The 21,002-nt window shown below is 41.2% G+C and overlaps 1 protein-coding gene across 6 annotated transcripts in view; it reads right to left on the bottom strand.

Annotated features, from left to right (window-relative positions):
- Positions 1 to 21,002, bottom strand: part of SIPA1L1 (signal induced proliferation associated 1 like 1) — a 391,350-nt gene that overhangs the window by 217,151 nt on the left and 153,197 nt on the right. For 4 of the 6 annotated variants that reach the window (XM_075065409.1, XM_075065414.1, XM_075065411.1 and 1 more), the window contains one exon: positions 19,003 to 19,074. The exons of the other annotated variants lie outside the window; for them this stretch is intronic. The gene's annotated coding sequence lies outside the window, so the exon portion shown is untranslated. The remainder of the gene's footprint in view (positions 1 to 19,002; positions 19,075 to 21,002) is intronic. 6 annotated transcript variants of the gene reach the window in all.

The raw sequence follows: 21,002 nt of genomic DNA, 5'->3' as shown, positions 1-21,002 counted from the left end.
TCATGTCTAAATGTTCTTCAGTCTCTCTCCTTTAGCTAGCAGTCACCTCAAGTCATGGGGCTCTTCACATTTCCAGCAGCTGTGTGGAAAAACTCCAGTGGGGAAATGAACAAAAAAGAGTTAGCAAAAAATAAAGTTTTTAAATTTATTTTAATTTTTTAAAATGTTAAAGTTACCCCTTTACCATAAACTTTACTCTGATTTGTCTAATATGAAATTAAAGAAAATGCACAGAATGAAGGAATCTTATAGAAAGAAAGGCCATTTTTCAAGTCTTAAAAGTCATCTGAAAAGGGCATTTCCAAATGCTAAACAGTATGTCATAGATTAGGTAAGGATAATGTGCTTAAAAACATATGGTAAGATAGGTTGACAAACACATGAAAACAAAACCTCATATGTTATGCTCATTTAGATCATCTTGGTTTTTCTAAGATGTTTTATAGCAAATCACAAGGGAAAAGCTATCTGAGGTATTTCCTTTTCTTATTACATGTATATTATATGGTTTCAAATAAATGTACAAAAAATAGTTAAGAAAAAAAGGAAAAGTACCTTCCTTTTCAACTTCAGCTTTAAGTTTCCTGGCTCGTTTTGTGAAACTAAACAAAATGTCTTACTTTAAAATTAACCAGTACAGTTTGAGAAGAATTGCATATTTCATAGTAACCTTGATATTTGTATAATTTATATTACTTTTTCATGTCTTTTTGGCAATTCTTTTGGCATTTCTGTCTCTGTTTAGTCTTTTGGGTTTCAAGTCAAGTTTCCAATGCCAACTGTGTTTCTAAGAAGTAAATAGCTAAATTCTGACTTATGGAAGTTATTCGGACTCCAAAAAGAAAAGGGACACTAGCCTACTCTGTATGCTGTATTTACAGCAGACAGATATTCAGGTTTAACCTTTATCTTAATACCATGCCAACCCTGCTTTATAAAAACAAAACAAAAAAATCTTTAGGGTGGACTTAGGGTTGCCAGGTGTCCGGTTTTTGACCGGAACGCCTGGTCAAATATGGACCCTGGTGGCTCCGGTCACTACCACTGACCGAGCCATTAAGAGTCTAGTTGGCAACACAGAGGGGCTGGCAGGCTTCCTACCTGGCTCCATGCAGCTCCCAGAAGCAGCCAGCATGTCCAGCTCCTAGACGCAGGGGTGGCCAGGGAGGCTCTGCACACTCCCCCCTTTCTAAGCACTGGCTCTTCAGCTCCCATTGCACAGTGGGAACTGTAAGAGCAGCTCCTGCGGGAGGGAGCAGCAAGCAGAGCCACCTGGCTGTGCCTCTGCCTAGCAGCCAGGCATGCCAGCCGATTCTGGGGGCTGCCTGAGGTAAGCACTGCCTGGAGCCCACACCCTGAACCCTCTGCCCCAGCACAGAGCCCCCTCCCACAGCCATCTCCCTCCAGGAGCCTGCAGTCCCTCCCACACCCCACCCCAGCCCCAGGTTGGAACCCTCTCCTGCACCTTAACACCCTGCCAGAGCCCACACCCCAATCCCCTGCCCCATCCCAGAGCCCCCTCTCACACCCAAACTCCTTCCCAGAGCCTGCACCGCTTCCTTCACTCTGAACCCTTCTTCCCTGGCCCACCCCAGAGCCTGCACCCCCAGATGGAGCCCTCACCCCCCTGAATCCCAGCCTCCTCCCACATCCCAAGCTCCTCATTCCTGGCCCCAACCCAGAGCCTGCACCCCCAGACGGAGTCCCTTCCCGCACTCTGAACTCCTCATTTCTGGCTCCACCCCAGAGGCCGCATGCCCCCCGCAGAGCCTTAACTCCCTCCCATACCCCAACCCCCTGCTCCAGCCTAGTGAAAATGAGCAAGTGTGAGGGACAGCGAGCAACAGAGTGAGGGGGGATAGAGTGAATAGGGGCGGGGACTCAGAAGGGGCGTGGCAGGGGAAGGGTGTTCAGTTTTCTGCACTCAGAAAGCTGGCAACACTAGATGGTTTACAGCGGTGATAATGCTTCAATTACATACTTCGCAAAAACCCAAAACAGAAAGTACTGAAAGGTTAACAATGATTCTTTATACTTTGAGTACGCAGTATTTCTTCTAACCATTCCAGGAAATTAGTCTCACAGTTAATCTTGTTTAGATATTACAAAGATAATTTTTATTGCATCAATACTGCCCCCCGCAAGAATTATAAATAATCAATAGAGGCCCACAAGAGACAGGTTAGCCTTCTGTGAACTGGCATGCCGAAACTGCCATAGCTCGGGAAGTCCAAAACACTATCTCAGATACGATAGCCAAAACCTGAGAGGGGCAGGTGTTTCCCCAAGCTCTCTAAAAAGACTTGTGCTGCTGAACTTTCCTATATGCCAGCATCTTCTATGTACAAACAGTTTTCTTCAGCAAAGCTCCAGAAACTAACACACCAGTGTTAACAGACCACTTCACCTTGAATTGTCCCTCGAAATGTGTGTTAACTACTTACGCTAACCAATCCATTCTATCTCGTATTTAGCTGAGACACTCTGAGGGCTTGTCCACACTTGAAAATGCTGCTGCAGCTGAGCCACTGTAGCACTTCAGCATAGAAACTACCTACATCGACAGGAAGTGTTCTCCCATTGGCATAGGAGATCCACCTCCCTGAGAGGCAGTTGCTAGGTTGCCAGCAGAATTCTTCCACCAGCCTAGCACTCTCTATACTGGGGCTAGGTCAACTTAACTACGCTGCTCAGGAATGTAAAATTTTCATACCTCTGAGTGACGTAGTTAAGCAGACCTTTTCGAGCGTAGACCAGGCCTGTGTACGTTTCCCAGACCTGAATTGGAGCTCTGTTTACACTCGAAAGCTTATCTGTCTCACTAACAGAAGTTGGTCCAATCAAAGGTTATTACCTCACCCACCTTATCTCACCAGCACAAGTGGGTTTTAACTTACCATATCAAGCTCAGATCAATAGTAGACAAAACCTATTCCAACTAATGCCTCTCTAAAACAAAACGTGTAAATTAACAATTCTATTAGTAAAGTAAGTACCAAATAAAGGGGGAGAGACCCTTGATTCATAACTCAGGAACACTAATATACTCTATGATATCTGGTATCTAAATTCTGAGTCCAATGTCCACCTATTCAGAGGCTAAAAACATTGTCTATCTAGGGACAAAGAATCTGGAGAATATTGAAAGCCACAGGAATATAATCATTCACACACCGGACAAATTTAATTTATGAAACTATGGAAAAAATGCGACATTCTCAATCATATCATAACACTGGTTCTCAAACTCACAGTTCCAAGAATTTAAGGTGAAAATCACAAGAATTCAGCAATTAAGATCTTCACAATGATTATCTATGAACTATGTATGCAGTCTTAGATATTTTTTTTAAAACCTTTGAAGAAGCAATAAACCTTATTTTGAAACTCTAATTTTTTCTTACATGTGAAACTCTCTCCCCCACCATCAGCATCTTAATCTCAGGAATTTAGCAGCTGAGTTGAAGATAAAAAATTTGGAAATCAAGCTTGTTTAAATATTTTGTAAAATTAACAGAAATTTTTGAATTTATGTCTGAGAATGTTGATAAACAAATACTGTAATATTAATAAAATCCATGACATGATTCCAGATTAGCCAACAGTGCATTTAGTCTACGAAGTGAAAATAGATGTTAGGTAAACTGTTTTCAAAAGACTAATGAAGGAAGATTATAATACAGACTTCAAAGATAAACAGTATCTTGCAGTGAGTAAAGGAAAACAAGCCACCTACATCCACCTGGATTGGACTATACCCATTACTGCAGACTTCAGATATAAGCATCACGTACTACCACAGTACTTCCTAATGTTTGTTACTGTTTAAAATCACACAGTGGAAGCTTAAAAGTGAAATCTTTCCTAATAAGTTATTTTTCCTCTATTGTACTCACATATTGATTTGTTATTGTAGGACTACTTGAGTATCACTGCTGCTGACATTAATTAATTTGCTAAAAATAAATGCATGTGGTTTGAGGAAGGACAGGAAATAAAAATGGTAGCTCCAATAATATGCCTAACTAAAATAGGATAAAAGTATTCACAAAACAAACAGTTACTAATCTTTCTGTAACTGTTCTTTGAGATGTGTTGCACATGTCCATTCCACTGTAGGTGTTTGGGCATTCCAGTGCACAACTGTAGGAGAGTTTTTACCTTTAGCAGTACCCATCTGGGCAGCACAAGCACACTCTGTTGTCTCACACACATCGCACAGGCATAAAGGGCTGAGCAGCTCCAGAACCCCCTCAGTTCCTTCCTACTAGAATGAATGATAAGAGAAGGGAAGGAGGGTGAGTTGTGGAATGGACATGTGCAACATCTCGAAGAACAACTGTTACAAAAAGGTTAGTAACCATTTTTTCTTCATCAAGTGATTGCACATGTCTGTTCCACCCTAGGTGACTCACAAGCAGTCCCATCTGGAAGTGGGCGAGGAGTCTATTTGAACAAGGACTGGAAAACTGCTCATCCAAATTTAGCATTGTCTCTAGGTTGTTGAAAGATTGTGTAGTGGCAAACAAACATGTGACATGATGACCAGGTTGCTACTTTGCAAATGTCTAATATGGGCATAAGAGCCAAAAATGCTGCAGAGGCTGCTTGGGATCTCGTTGAATGACCCAATACTCTATCCCAGTGTTTCTCAAACTTTTTTTTTTCACAGCCTACTTGAAAATTGCTGAGGGTCTCGGTGGACCACTTAATGATCTTTCCAAATGTTGTTTGTATCGTTAGCTAACTATTGTAAAGCACTTCATTCTCTCGTGCGGCCAGTTAGGGTAGACCAGTTCATTCCTGGATCCCACACAGGCTTACAAAGCCTGGAGGCATGCACCTTAGATGGAACTATCTGCGGACCACCTGAATGGAGCTCGCGGACCACAATTTGAGAACCTCTGCTCTATCCAGCAGCTCCACATTAACTAACTGCTAACGTAAGTGAATACAACTGGATATTCATGATGAAATCCTCTGGGTGGAAACCAGGCTGCTCTTCATTCTGTCCAGAAATTCAACAAACAATTGAGATGAAGACCTGAAAGGTTCAGTCCATTCCAGGTAAAATGTGCACTCTCTTGATGAACAACAATGTTATCTTCAGACATTCCTGAAGAGAAACAGTTCCAAAAGAACAAATTAATGTGAAGTCATATCCAGCAGCATAGGGTAATAAAATGATTGATATTATTGCATGAAAATATTCTGATTATCCAAATAGGGACAAAGATTTAGCTTTTTAAAAAGTATATATTTTAGAAACAGACTGACAGCATAGACACAGAAATATTTATAAAAAGTTTCATGAATATTGATATATACAATTCTTAGGGCTCCACTCTCCCTTGTGTGAACTATTCCTGTGATAGAAAGAATAGTGCTCAATAACTGAATCTTCTCCTTCCATTAAATGGGGAGGCGGTGGAGGGGAATAGTTTGCCCATTCTCTCTCTCTCTCTCTCACACACACACACACGAAATGTCTGTATCTGTATGTGAAATCCATGTGTAAGAATTATTGCCCAGTCAAGGATGAATGCTGGTGGTGTAGGGAGTATACATCCTTCAGTGAAGTATTTAAACACTGCATAAATCTAGAAGTACCTTTCTTGAACCTGTGGATCTCAAGCCGGGAATATTTAAGTGCTGTGTTTCCATAGGATTCCACAAGCTCCTACTGTTCTTGGAAGCTCCCTGAAAAGAGCACAGAGGTAATACAGAGCAACTGTTACCTAGCAGCAATGCATTCTTGGGGAACCAGGGTGCAGAACCCAGCCTGTCTGACTCACGAAAGATCTCCCCCTCCCCTCTGCTTGAGCCAAAACTGATCAGAAGAAAGACTTACAAAAAGCAATGAAAAGGCAGTGGGAGACGCACCTAAACCTCTAGGATAAAGGTGACAGGATTAAGGAAACTCCCCTACCCTCATTTGCATCGAAGATGAGACAAGGAGGCATCTCCATTAGCATACAGAAAGAAGAACAGAGATTCTAAGGCAAGAACCACACAGAACTCTGGGATCAGGAAAGAGGGAAGCACTACATTATGGGGGATCTCTGCTCCAGATGTTAATGAACCTACGCCTGCACACACTAAGCTCAGTAGTTATCAGACCAATTCTAGTAATAAATCCTTTACTGGTATGGAAAATAGTGAAGCTCCCTAACTGCATTGTGAGTTCCCTCCAAGGAACACTGACTATAGCCAGGAATGATCAGCTCCCAATGTCTAGCCTGAACAAAACAACTTTGGTATACTCCCTTGAGCCATCAGTTTACACACAAACAAATCTAGTGTACTCCCTTGAACCATTGTTGTTTCTCTACAAAAACCCCTATCCATGCTCAAGTAAGTGTTCTGATGCCTGGATCCAAAATCTGCACCAGTTCCACTGGGACTTCATCTTCTCCTGATTGATCATGCTGGGTGTTCTGCCTGTCTCCAGCACTCCAGACCCTCAGCTACTCCCACCACCTGGGGCCTCCAACTGATTCAAGCTTCATGGAGTGGTGAGAACCCAGCTCTCTCTCTCTAGGTATAGCCTTCTGTCCCTGACTTGTGAGATCAGTTATAGTTTTCTAAATCTGACTTTTATAATTAAATTTAAGTTAGATTTAATATTACAACTGCTTTCTTTGTTTGGCTCCCCTATGGTTATTACCTGGCAATAAATAACTTTCATGATTATGCTGGTTGCTTCTCTTTCTCTCTCTCTCTCTCCCCCCCTTGTGGGTGGTTTTCTGGTTTCCTCATTCGCTCTGCAGTAACGCTCCTTGTACCTAAGCTAAAAGATCCCTACCACGCCCCAAAATCCCAGGGGGGTTTGCTCATTAATTAGGTTACTACCAGAACAATTATAATGTGAAAGTGGGGATAGGGACGTGCTGAACCTGGGACATATGAGAGTGGCAGGTTGGAAGTGCTGCTCGACCCAGCCTGCTGAATCCGAGGGCCTATGATGGTGACAGCTTGGAAATGTTGCTCAACCCAGCCTACTGAGTCCAGGGACATACAAGAGGTCAGCTTGAGAGTGCCGATTAACCCAGTCCTCTCAAGATGTGGTGTCTGTCTGTCTGTGATTCTGGGGCTGGAAGAACCCAGCCTTGGGGAACCTAGGTCCTGCAAGACAGCTCCATCGGGAAGGAACTTGCAGCAGAGAGAAGTAGAGCTCCGTAAGAGGACACAAGCTGATACAAACAGTACATTGATAGAATTACAGAAAACCCACCCCTCCCGCCCCCAGAAGAGTAACCCTAACAAACGAGCATACTCAAAAGTAACGGGCAAAGCTAGTCACACACCTTAGTACAGCTGAGGAAGTTTCTAGAGGAGCTTCCCCACTCCTAGCTTGCTGTCTCTGGATATAAAATATAAACTCTGGAGACCAAACATGCAGAATAGAACATGATATGCTTAAATTGTATAGCTCCTTCTTGTGTAAGACAGGGAACCTCATTATATAGATCTACTGAGACACAACAAGTTAAGTGACTTGCCCAAAGTTACAGTCAGTCAGTCTATGGAAGAGCCAGCAATGCAACTTGACTCCTGACTCCCAGTCAACATTCTTCTTTACACATCAAGTAACCCTTTAAAAATCCATCCTGTTAATCACTGAGCAAATGCAGTTTTATGCTTCATTAAAAAAACTTCTCCCAATACCGCATCCCACCTAGCATATGTTACTAAATGTCTTCAATCACAAAGTGCACAATTAGCAAAGTACTGGAGAGAGTCCAGCACTGCTAAATTTCAAATGGTAATCGAGGCTGTGAATGGCAAAACTATGATACTAAACTTACTTAAATATACCTGTGACAGCGATATACTACCTGAACCACCAGCATCCCTTCTTGTGTGGGATGTGACTAATATATCTGAGGCAAAAACTTGAGTGTACTGAAGTCAATGGTAGTTTTATCATTGCCTTCTATGGGGTTAGGATTTAACGCATAGACTTCAGGTGCAGAAACAAACTTCTCCATAAGGTTTCATACACAGTGAAGGAGTTGAAGCCATGATGACCTGTGCATAACCACAGCCATGGAGATGGACCTGGATGCAGTGTCTACAGCATCTAAAGATGCGTGAAGAGCAGTTCTGGCCAATAAATGGCCCTCAGAGACAATGGACTGGAACTGATCCCTAGTTCCTGTGCCAGATATTAAATAAAATCCATGAATCTGTTATAATTTGTAAAATTATATTTGGCCATGACCACCTGATAGCTCATGATCCTAAATTGCAGCGTTGCTGATTAATAGGACTTTCATCCAAAGACATCCAGTCTTTACCGGCCCTTGTCATTCAGGGTAGACTCAGAGAAGTGTTTCCTACCCTGATCATTTACCACATCCACCACCAGGGAGTTAAGGAGGAGGGTGGGAGAACAAAGAATCAGAATCTTTAGGGGGAACATAATACTTCTTATCCACCCGTTTATATGTGGGCAGAATAGTGGCACCCCACAGTCTTAGTTCAGTCTAGGAGCGCTTTATTAAAGAGAAATGCCATTGTGGAAGATGTAGGCAATTGTAGGATATCTAATCATTTGTGTGTGAATCCCTGACCTCTTTGAGCAGAAGTTGAAGACTGTCAGCTACCCTATTTCTAAGATCTTGAAATTGCTGAAAATCATCAGCCATGAATGGTGGCAGAGGCATAATCGCCTTGTCTGGAGACCAGGATGAAACAGGTGTTTGAAGGGATGGCCTCTTTATCTGCACTGGATTCCTACTCCTCAAACATCTTCTCCTGTGGAAGAGAGGGCTGTACAACTTTGGCCTCCCTATGACATGGTCCCAATGGTCTGACAAATTGCTATAGATAGGGAGCCGAGGGGTCACAGTGTGGCTGTTGGGGGACCTATATGGAAGAAGGTGGCATGCAGGGTTGGTTCCATCCTGGATAACAAGCTTGATCTTCTCTGTGACTGTCAGAGAATAAATATGTTGGGGAACCCTAATAAGAAATACAGGAGACTGACTGGAAGTCTCCATCCTCTCCATCTTGTCCAGTGGAGCAGCATCCACAAAAAAAACATGGAGTCCTGTGGTACTGAAGGACAGTGGTCCAGAGATTGTAGTCTCAGTACCTAGAAACGTTCAGTACCCATGAGGAGTGGGGACTCATCTGTTATTGATAGGTCTTGTGTATATCTAAATGCTTGTGGTACCAAGTAGGGAATCAGTGCCAATACAATAGCCGAGGAAATGGTCCTTGATACCAAAGGTACTATTGATGGTGGGCATACCAAAGTAGACACCAATGGAGTTTAGCACTGTTCCTCGTTCAGAGCTGAAGGCATTAATACTGACGGCTAGGATGAATGCATAAGAACTGATGGCAAGACTGAGCTGGATGGTGCCAGTCCCAAGCGCCAATGCTTGTCCCTCAGAGGGTATCAAAAACCTACCAAACCCATGTCTCTCTTTCAAGCTCTAGGACTTTGCAATGCCACCAGTACTGGAGGAGGAGTCTTTCAGTTCAACTGTACCAAGTTAAGAGATCAAATCTTTGCTGACCGTAGATCTCACAAGGGACCTGGATATTTTTCGGAACTGGCTCATTAAGATGAGTGTCCATGTTCCTCTTTTTAAAAGTCTTCCTTGAAGCCTCCTAAGCCTTCTCTTTTTTAGGGGAAGCTTGTGTGGAGGTTAAAGGATTTCTGGATCTACCTAGAAACACATGTCCAGAGTGAGGGTGACGGGACTCCTGAACTGACTCAGAAGCTGGCCAAAGGGAGCATTTACTCATTAACTGTCAGTTTACTCTCACTTTACTTCCTTTCCCGGGATTTCAAGACCAGGCAGAAGTTGCTCTCCCCGAAGCACAGACACACTTACCGTGGCCATTGCTTACAGATATAGCCTTCTAGTAGGAGAGACAGCATGCCCAGCCAGGAAAACAAGTCTCCTAGAGAGGGAAAAAGAGGAGGGGGGAAAAAACCATTCCTCTCACTACTTACCCAACTAATTTTAACTATACTAACTCTCTTAACCACTGCAGAAAAATACAAAAGCCAAGGCACGCTCAAGGTGGACACACTTAGGGCTCCATCTCAGGCCAAAGTGATTGAGAAGGAAATGAGGGCAGCCCCTGTATAGCCTCAGTTTCTGGCACAAGGAGGCAAAGGTGCATGCCTGGGCCCCTAACAGACAAGGTGTAGTCTGTTTTGAAAGTTTTATTAAAGTTACCGTTAAAGTTATGATTACTCAAGTATACAGAAATTCTATAAAGACATATGCAAAAGTTACAAATATAGTTATACTCACATCCTTAACTAGGGTGACCAGAGAGCAAATGTGAAAAATCAGGGCCGGGTTTGCGGGGGAAGGGGGTGGTAAATAGGTGCCTATATAAGAAAAAACCCCAAATACCAGGACTGTCTCTATAAAATAGGGACATCTAGTCACCCTATCCTTAACAATATTCTTAAGGTCTGATGGCTGCCTTGCCAATTGATCATCAGTAGAGAATCACAGAATCTTAGAATATCGGGGTTGGGAGGGACCTCAGGAGGTCATCTAGTCCAACCTCCTGCTCAAAGCAGGACCAATCCCCCACTAAATCATCCCAGCCAGGGCTTCATCAAGCCTGACCTTAAAAACCTCTAAGGAAGGGGATTCCACCACCTCCCTAGGTAACCCATTCCAGTGCTTCACTACTCTCCTACTGAAAAAGTTTTTCCTAATATCCAACCGAAACCTCCCCCACTACAACTTGAGACCACTACTCCTTGTTCTGTCATCTGGTACCACTGAGAACAGTCTAGATCCATCCTCTTTGGAACATCCTTTCAGGTAGTTGAAAGCAGCTATCAAATCCTACCTCATTCTTCCCTTCTGCAGACTAAACAATCCCAGTTCCCTTAGCCTCTCCTCATAAGTCATGTGCTCCAGCCCCCTAATCATTTTTGTTGCCCTCCACTGGACTCTTTCCAATTTTTCCACATCCTTCTTGTAGTGTGGGGCCCAAAACTGGACACAGTACTCCAGATGAGGCCTCACCAATGTCCAACAGAGGGGAATGATCACATCCCTCGATCTGCTGGCAATGCCCCTATTCATACACGCCAAAATGCCGTTAGCCTTATTGGCAACAAGGTCACACTATTGACTCATATCCAGCTTTTCATCCACTGTAACCCTTAGGTCCTTTTCTGCAGAATTGCTGCCTAGCCATTCGCTCCCTTCTCTGTAGCAGTGCACGGGATTCTTCCATCCTAAGTGCAGGATTTTGCACTTGTCCTTATTGAACCTCACCAGATGTCTTTTGGCCCAATCTTCCAATTTGTCTAGGTCCCTCTATCTTAGCCCTACCCTCCAGCGTATCTACCACTCCTCCTAGTTTAGTGTCATCTGAAGACTTGCTTAGGATGCAGTCCATCCCATCCTGCAGATCATTAATGAAGATATTGAACAAAACCGGCCCCTTGGGGCACTCAGCTTGATACTGGCTGCCAACTAGTCATGGAGCCATTGATCACGACACGTTGAGCCCAATGATCTAGCCAACTTTCTATCCACCTTATAGTCCATACATCCAGCCCATACTTTTTTAACTTGCCGGCAAGAATACTGTGGGAGACTGTATCAAAAGCTTTGCTAAAGTCAAGGAATAACACGTCCACTGCTTTCCCTTCATTCATAGCTCCAGTTATCTCATCATAGAAGGCAATTAGGTTAGTCACTCATGACTTGCCCTTGGTGAATCCATGCTGACTGTTCCTAATCACTTTCCTCTCCGCTAAGTGGGATGGTTCCAGATGGACTTTTCCACAGGGACCTCAATTTTCCTAACCTGGACACCCTCTTTTTATAATGTGATTCTGACTATATCTTGTAAGCAAAAAACTATTCTTAATTTTTCACAACATCCATTGATACATCTTTTCCTGTAATCTTGTAGCACGGGGTCATTCTTTGATCACTTAATATATGTCAAGTATTTTCTAAGCCTATGGCTTTGTATAGCTAAGCTAAAATCTTACAGGCCTCAGCCTGTAGGCCTTGCACTTCAGCTCTACTTACTTAGATACCAAATACATAATTATCCCTTCTAACTACTGATCAATCTTATTCTTCTATAATCCTACAAATGAACTCTATTTAGCATACAATGATTATATATGACATAACACGTTAGTTAATCATAACATCACACAAGAAATTAATAATAAAACTAACATTAATGGCTTCAATCTGTTCTTCCAAGATCAATGCCTTTAGTGGCTTTTATTTCCAAGAGACTTTCATTTCTTTGCTGTTAACTTGAAGGGATACACTCCGCAACACAAAATCCTAGACAACCACATTGCCTGAGAGATAATCCAGATGCACATTTGTCATTAATAAGAGATTCTTCTCCTAGCTTTAAATTACTAGAGTCTATTTTTACATGTGTATAATGAGGGAGAGGGAATAAAAAAACCTCTCAAAGCTTAAAGCTCTTGTTCTTTAATAAAATACAGCTAGCACCTCCTTTCTTAAGATTCCAAGGTTGATCTTAACACTGTTTTATTACTACAGACCCTGGAAAGACTTTTTTAGACACTGTCTCTGTACAAGGCTCATTGCTATTTTACAGACACACTTTTTTCTCATTTGTACCATATGCAAAAAAGAGAGGTTCAAAACAAATGCAAATATCCTTATGTAAGTAGAATGCAAGCCATAATATTGTATATGAACTGATTTTTCCCCACTTTGACTCAGTTTCTAGGAATGAAAAATAATGTAGTCTCCTTACTGCCCCACTTTTTATATTAAAAGATGATTTATTCTGGATTGGTACGTTTTTAAATACAGCATATAAATTAGGCATTATTATTTAGTTCCACCTGCAAGAAGGGCAGGGTATAATACCATGAACACTGGGAATTTCCATACGTGTCTCTAGTTTTACAACATACTGTAAAATTTTGTCATTTATGAGTGCCAAGCAAACTTACAAAAGGCAAACATCATCCTCCCATTTTTCCTCTGGATATGAATCTATATACATTTACAACAAAAGTATACAATATAGGTCCAGTTTAAATATTTACTAAGCTGCTCACAGATATTTACCTCTGCAGTTGCTGACTGATCTGCAACACAAAAACTCCATAAAACAACTTACTTTCCCACTCTTTCTAGAATGGGTACATTTTAGTTAAGGACTTAGGTGGAACACGCAAATTTGAACTTGAATCATCACATGTGAATGTGAATTTGCAGTCTCTCCTAAATTCCTAGTGAACATCCACCTACATCATAAAACTGTGAAACAGTACATGACATTTGCTAGTTTGCTCAAGAATGGATTAGAATATCATGTGCTGTGACAGTGATAACTGCACTGGCACAGCAGTACTGGGAAAAGTGAGGGTTTTCACAACAATTGCCAACACTATAGTATATCACATTCTAACTAATCAGACTCCTGTCCACGAGCACTACATTCACCAGATTACCAATTTTAAACAACATAACAAAACATACAAAACATTTTTCAGAAACATCCATTTCCTGTAGAGAGATTCTTCACTGATAACAACACTGATTGAAAGCATCAGTGAAAATGAAACATAAGAATAAAGCTTCTACAGATTTCAAAATAAAATCTGTAACATATAGTTTAATTCAACACTATGAAACTTCCCGGCTAGCATCATCAGTAATACGATCTCCATCTCTCAGAATTACTTAAAGTGCTTCAGTAGGGTCTCAATTTTATACGCAGCAACTCTGCCTCCAGAATTAATTCCAATTGAAGAGATTAAAAGGCAGAAAGCTAGCTCTCCAACTGCTTGCCACAGCTCCCCACAAAAAACAAACAGCATAAAAAAAACCCCCAACAATGCAACATTTCTTCAATCATACCCTTCTTACAAACTAAGAAAAAGAACTTTTAAGACTATGTTCAACAGTGCCATCTGATAACTCCTGCCACATTAGAGAGTATTTCAGTAAAAATGTATTTATCCCATACAACTTCCTACTCAGATAATAGTGCGTAAGCTCTATTATGGGTACCTCAAAGGTTCCTATGAACTCTGAGGCAAACAATTCATCTATGGGAGAAGGTAAGTTCATTTTTAAATCAATAGCCAAAGGTTTTTAATATTCTTATATTGAAATTATAAGACTTAATTATTTAAAACAGCTTTAGAAAAAGGCTAAATATTAAACTAGTGAGACATCTTTCTGCTCAGTAGATGGACTGGTAGTTCCAGAGTTGACCGTAGATAGCAGAAGTCACCTTCATTAACTGACTTGAGGATGGGGAGGAAGAGGAAGGAATGACGGTATGAGAGTGCAGAGCTGATTGGGGACTGAAATAGGGGTAGGGGTCTCAAAGTCCCCGCCCGTGGACCACCTGTGGTGCAGGAACCTCCCCACTGTGGCCCACGGAGGAGAGAGGCATGCTGCCACGCTGCCAGCTCTGTCTCCTCTAGGCACCACCCCCCATAGCTCCCATTGGCTGGGGGAGAGGGACAGAGATATCATCACTAGTCGCTGGGCAGCGTCAGCCATGGAGGCACCGTCACTTTTTTCCGCAATGAATAAAAAGTCAAAATACCGAACACAATTATCTGATGCACACCTGGCTGCAATCCTGAAGGTTTCAACTGCTCAGTCACTGAGGCTAAACATCAACACACTGACAGAACTGAAGTGTTGCCAGGTGTCTGGCAAACACTAAAAACTCTCTGGCAAGAGAAGAATTGTATAAAGTTGTAGAACAGTTTTATTATTTCTAAGAAATTCTAAATAAAAATATGATATAAATGTTTTCTTTTCTGAACACCATCTTCAGTGACATTATTGGCCTGCTGGAAGGATCTGAAAACTGGCACTGGCTCTAAGGTAAATTGAGTTTGAGACCCTTGGCTTACAGTGTGAGGACAGCAGAAAGTGATTTAATGGAAAAGGTAAGAGAGAGGGAAAGTACAATAAAAGAAACGAAAAAAGGTTTGGGAGCATGGCAATACAGGTATTTTCAGCTGTGCAGGTAGGCGTGGGGGAGTGTTTTTGAGGCCTGGTCATGGTAGAGGGCTACAAAATCTTGCAAAATCTTACATACCATATTGAGCTGCAATTATGAAGCACCCACTACAGCAGACTAAACTGCTCACTGAAAAACTTCTAGCCAAGATAAGCAGCCACATTACTGATGCTACATAGTGCCTTTCTAAACAGCTTGCAAAGGTCCACATTTAAGATTTTCTTGACATTAAAGAGAAGGAGCTAGGCAGTATTTGGATTCAATTTAAGTATATATAACAATTATAAAATTTCTGTTCTAGCTGAAAGGCAACATTCGTGGTTTCAATACAAGAGAAAATGTGTCCAAGTTGTCCAAAGATTTAATCTGGCATTTAGTACAGGTTTTAGATAACTATACAGATGGTTGTGAAACTCGCACGTCATTTTTTATATCCGAGCTATTTCACTGAAAGCTGAAGCTAAGCTGTAGGTCCATTGCTAGCCTTCACTGCTGAAGAAAGGACAACTGCTTTTGAGACAAAAGCAGTGCAGCAGCTGGGCTCCCCAGGTGATCAGCCTGACCCCCAGCTTCATTTCCATTAACATAAAAGTATTCAGTGACCAGCTGCTTGGGCTGTATTCTCTTTTCCCAGGCCCTCTTTCAATTTCTTACACCTTCCCAGATTTCTCCCTATTTCCCTTTTATTCCCAAGGGTCGCTTTAAGAAGCAGCAAGGTCAGCAAAGAATGAGCATCTCACCTCACCTGGTGTATAAGGAGTGATACAAAACCTTTGATCTGAAAGCAAAGCCAGATGGGTTAAAAACAGGAAGGTACTCAGTCTCCAGCCAACGGTGTGGTTCACCACTTTGCCTGACTATTGGTCCATCCATGGAAAAAAGCATCTAATGTAGTGCTTGTTCCTCCTCTGCAAAGGGACTATGGGCAGGTCTCAGCTATCTTCCCTCTACCACCCACTTCCCTGTGGAATTGTCTCCTCCTACTGGAAATTTCACTGTCGCAGGCACTAGGAAGCTGCATCAGTATCAGTGTGCACATGCACACACTGCTGTGTCCAGAGAACTTGTGTGCGTGCATGAATGTCATGGGAGGAGGAAAGAAGGCAATGCACACATAAGTGAGCATAAGGGGCTTTGCCCAGCATATGTTGTGGTTGAACTCTATGAATCTTAGGTGATGGATGTTTCTGGGCAATGACAGATAATGCTCGTAAGAAGTTAGTGGAGAAACAGGAGAAAGTGATTCATAAATAAAATAAATCAAAAATGGAAGAGAAATTGGGGACAAGGCTGAGGATGAGAAGGAAGAGAAGAAAGGAAATGGGAGAAACTGACATAAGTGGACAGAAGAGATGAAAAAAGCAGATTTTGAAGGGAATAAAGGGTGATTGTGTTCACCTACTTCCTAAGAGTATTTTCATAAAGGGAAAAAATGAGGAAAGAGAGAAAAGGACTGAGAAGGAGAAATTAGACTAAAGACAAACAGACACTGAAAAAAAGACTGAGGGAAAAATATGATGTCCCGGAAAGGAAAAAAGAGTAAAGGAACAGGTGAGCAGTGAAGGAAACAGAAGGAAGAACAAAAGCAAAGGAGACTGACTAATTTTAATAAAGTTATCAAAACATTACAATTAAAGCCTAATACATGTTTGATGTTTATCTATAAATAATAGGTATGATTCTGCACTACCTCCTTGCATTTTGTGCAATTATTTATACCTGTGTAAAGGAGGACAAAGTGCTGCTAAATCAGAATAGTAGCAATTTGCACCCACTTTGTATACATGTAAATAATTATGCAAAGGTACAAGGCAATGAAGAATCAATCCCAAATATATAGTATATTGAGACGTTCAAATCTGACCATAACACCCCTCAATTTACCAATACGTAACAGTTTGTGTATTTAAAGGGAGTTATAGTAAGTGTTATATGCCACTCAGAAACTGTTGCTGAGGATGCATCTGCTTGCTGGTAAACTAGTAGATTGTCCCTGTCCTCCCTTTTCCATCCACTATTCCAATTCTCAGTTTCCTTCTTCATTCATTCCCTTCACTCTACATTTCCATACCACAGTCTCTCGCACATCCAATCATCCTCTCATATACTCCTCCCCCACATTCATTTTCAGTACTGAAAAATGGTGCTTGAGTATCACTCTCTAAAACCAATGAAGGGAAAAAACCCACCAGCCTGTATGACAAAGTTTGATTACAACCACCTAGACACATATGCTGAATGGGAGCTCTCTGCACCACCTTGTACATACGTGACAGATAACGATGTGTGCACATCCACACCACACAAACCCTTTTTACATATATGAAGCCTTATTATGTAGGCAACTTTATCCACCCTTTGTAGAATATTTAGACAAACTTTTTTTAAAAAAAAAACTTAGGACTCCTTATTTTAGTTTTAAAAACTCAGAGGAAATGTATGTGAAGATGTAGCTATTACAGTTAAAGATGAAATTTTTAAAAAAATTATACAAAAATACGTAAGAATATTACCATTAAAAAGTGCAAAGCTGACGCAAGAAGGGAAATAATCAATTCATGACAAGTTACATGTTTAAGATATTAACTGAATGCAAGAACTGTAAGTGTAAAATACTGACATTTTAGTAACTCGAAATATGAAAAGTATAGACAATGACATTGTTAAAAGGAGGAAATTCACCTTACAAATTCTAAAAACGTTAACTCAAGCCCCACAAAGCATAACTCACAACACAGACATTATGATGTGTGTACATTTTTTATATTTCTATATATAATGTATAATTAGGCTTATGTTGAAATAACTTATGAGTTTACCATCATGATGGTTATCACACTCAGATCTATGTATTTCGTCAGTGCCTACTAGGGTTATGAGAGGTAGTCCTATAATATTTATAAGCTGTGACTACAATTAGGCTGGAAGAAGCTCATTTTCACTTGTAACCAGAGAAAAAATGTGAACTCTGATCTTCAGAAGTGAAAGTCCTAGTGCATGAACTCAAAGTTATCTGTTAGCTTTCATGAGCATATTTAGATATATGTGAGGTTCCAGTGTGTAGCTAGTATCAGAGGGGTAGCCGTGTTAGTCTGGATCTGTAAAAAGCGACAGAGTCCTGTGGCACCTTACAGACTAACAGAAGTATTGGAGCATAAGCTTTCGTGGGTAAATGCCCACTTCGTCAGACATAATGTGTAGCTGTGATTACATGGTCTAATGCAATTCTTGATGTATCAACAGGGAAATATAGAATAGAAACAGAAAGATTATATTACCTCTGTATTTGGCACTGGTGTGACCAGTTCTGGCTTCCACAGTTCAAGAAGGAGGTTCAAAATTAGTCAGGTTTCACAGAAAAGTCAAAAGGAATAGCTCAGTGGTTTGAGCATTGGCCTGCTAAACCCAGGGTTGCGAGTTCAATCCTTGAGGGGGTCACTTAGGGATCTGGGGCAAAATCAGTTCTTGGTCCTGCTAGTGAAGGGAGGGGGCTGGACTCAATGACCAGGGCCCTTTGGGTTCTATGAGACAGGTATATGCATATATATGAATATTTTTATTAATGATTAAAAGCTTGGAAGACATGCCTTGTAGGGAAAGGCTCAATCTATTTAGCTTATCAACAAGAAGGTTAAGGGGTGATTTGATCAGTGTCTACATGGGGAACAGAAATTGGATAACAGAGGGCTCTTCAGTCTAGCAGACAAGTGTATAACAAAACCCAGAGGCTGGAAGTTGAAGCTAAACAAATTCAGACTAGAAATAAAGCACATACTTTTGACAGTGAGGGTCATTAGCCATTGAAACAACTTATCAAGGGTTATGGTGGGGTCTCCAAATTTTTAAATCAACATTGGATGTTTTCCCAAAACATATAACTCTAGTTCCACCACATCTATTGGATGTGAAGCAGAAATTAATTCATGCAAGGTTAATGGCCTCTGCTATGCAGGAAGTCAGAACTGATAAACACAGTAGCCCCTTCTGGCCTTAAAATTAACTTACCTTTTCTTACTTTACAGATTCTGGTTTCTGCTCTGTCCCTCATGAACTCAACAATAAATACTCACTAGAAACCTGCAAAATCAAAAGTAATTTATTTTAGTGTTTTTAAATTGCAATAATAGATGCTACCATTGTTGCAGAATAACATGTATTAATTGGCTCTAAGAAAAATTGTAGCATGCTGAAACAGCGTATTTTCAGGATTTCTTATACTTTGTCAGCCAACCTCCTCAAATTTTAAAAATACATAATTGTTAAACAACAAAAATCACATGCATACTAATCAACATGTGTTTGCAGCATACTTAAAGGTTCCAGCAATCACAGTATATACTATGAATGCATATTAAAAAACTGCAACTAAGCAAAATGCATGTATTTGTTTATTTTTTATTTCTACATTACACTTACCCATACCTTCTTGGAGTTGTGGAAAATTTTAAAACAGAAACTAAATCTAGAACACGTCATACAGATATTTAAAATAACTCTACAATTCCAGACCAAACATGCTGAATCAAATATACTGAGACTGCAGTAGTCTCAGATTATCAAATGCCTTAAATCATCAATTCTCAAATTATAATATATGGCCCATGTCCACAGAGTGCCTGCTTGAGAGCTCGTTGGTCACACAATGCTGGATTCCCTTGTTGTTTCTAACTGCTAAATTGCATTAGAAGAAGCTAAAAATGTATTATATGCTTTTCTAATATTAATTTTCCATTTAATCAATAGCTGTAGTTGCCACAGGAATATTCTAAGATATAGATGATGGGGCGGTGGACTATGCCACCGGAAATGATGGGAGGTGTCCAAGAGACACTTTTTATTAAGATGAACTGCACAATAAAAAAAAATGTGAGAACACACTAACTATGTAATATATTTTCTCTCTCCCTCACACACACACTTCCTCCTCTTTCCAGGTCTACCCTAGGAACTTGTAGACTCTCTAACTGTAGGATCTACCTCTAACTTTCTTTGGGCCTCTCAATGGAGGATTGATTTAAAATGAGTGTACATTATACCATTTTAAAGAGCAGAGGACTCAAACTCCCAGCCCACAGGCGACATTGTGACCTTGATGTACTTGACTGAAAACCTTCCAGACCAAATGTAACAAATACCATATTGTCTTCCCAAATCTGCAGACAGCCTGAAACAATGGCTCAGAGGCATGAACTCCCCCCCACGCCGTATTAATCCCACTAGACGTTAACTCTAATGGATGAAGGTGGCAGTTTAAACTAACCAACTATTTCACTGCTGTATGCAGTGGTGGTGTTGCTGTGTTGGTCCCAAGATATGAGAGAGAGACAAGGTGGGTGAGTTATCTTTTTTGAGACCAACTTCTGTTGGTAAGAAAGACAAGCTTTCAAGCTCATCTCTCTCACCAACAGAAGATGGTTCAATAAAAGATTTTACCTCACCTATCTTTGTCTATTTCATTGCTGATCATTTTAGCAGATGAGATAGAGGGATAGGAGTCGCTGAAGGAAAGAAAATTCAGAGGAAAGAAAGAAATAGATACAAAGATAGAAGAGGGAGAGAAACAAAGGAGATGGAGAAAGAAATGACAAGAGTCAGAAACAACAAGAGGAGCCTATTTTCCTACAGAAAGCAACAATAAAGAAATGAACTAAAAGTTTAGTTACTACTCACTGCCATAGTCTATCTACTCTTGATCTTGAAGTAAAGCTCCCATTGAAGATTGTGGGAGATCTATTGTGAATTGAGGGCCTATGCCTTTCACTGAAGTGAGGAAAGGTTCTGGCAGGTAGGAGACAATGGGGAAAGGCTCCAGCAGCAGGGAGCTGCCAGAACCTCTCTCTGCTGACAAAACCTTGCCAGAGTCTTTCACTGCAATGAGGAGGCTCCAGCAGCAGGGAAGCAGAGGGATACTACACTACTACAAGCAGGACCGGCGCTAGGGTTTCTGGCGCCCTAGGCGCCGGGACATTTAGCCGCCCCGCGCGCGGGTCTTGTGGCTCTGGCGG

The sequence above is a fragment of the Chelonoidis abingdonii genome, chromosome 4 (genome assembly GCF_003597395.2).
Source record: "Chelonoidis abingdonii isolate Lonesome George chromosome 4, CheloAbing_2.0, whole genome shotgun sequence".
NCBI lineage: Eukaryota > Metazoa > Chordata > Testudines > Testudinidae > Chelonoidis > Chelonoidis abingdonii.
The sequence above is the reverse complement of the archived record's forward strand: the minus strand, read 5'-3'. Positions and strand labels throughout refer to the sequence as shown.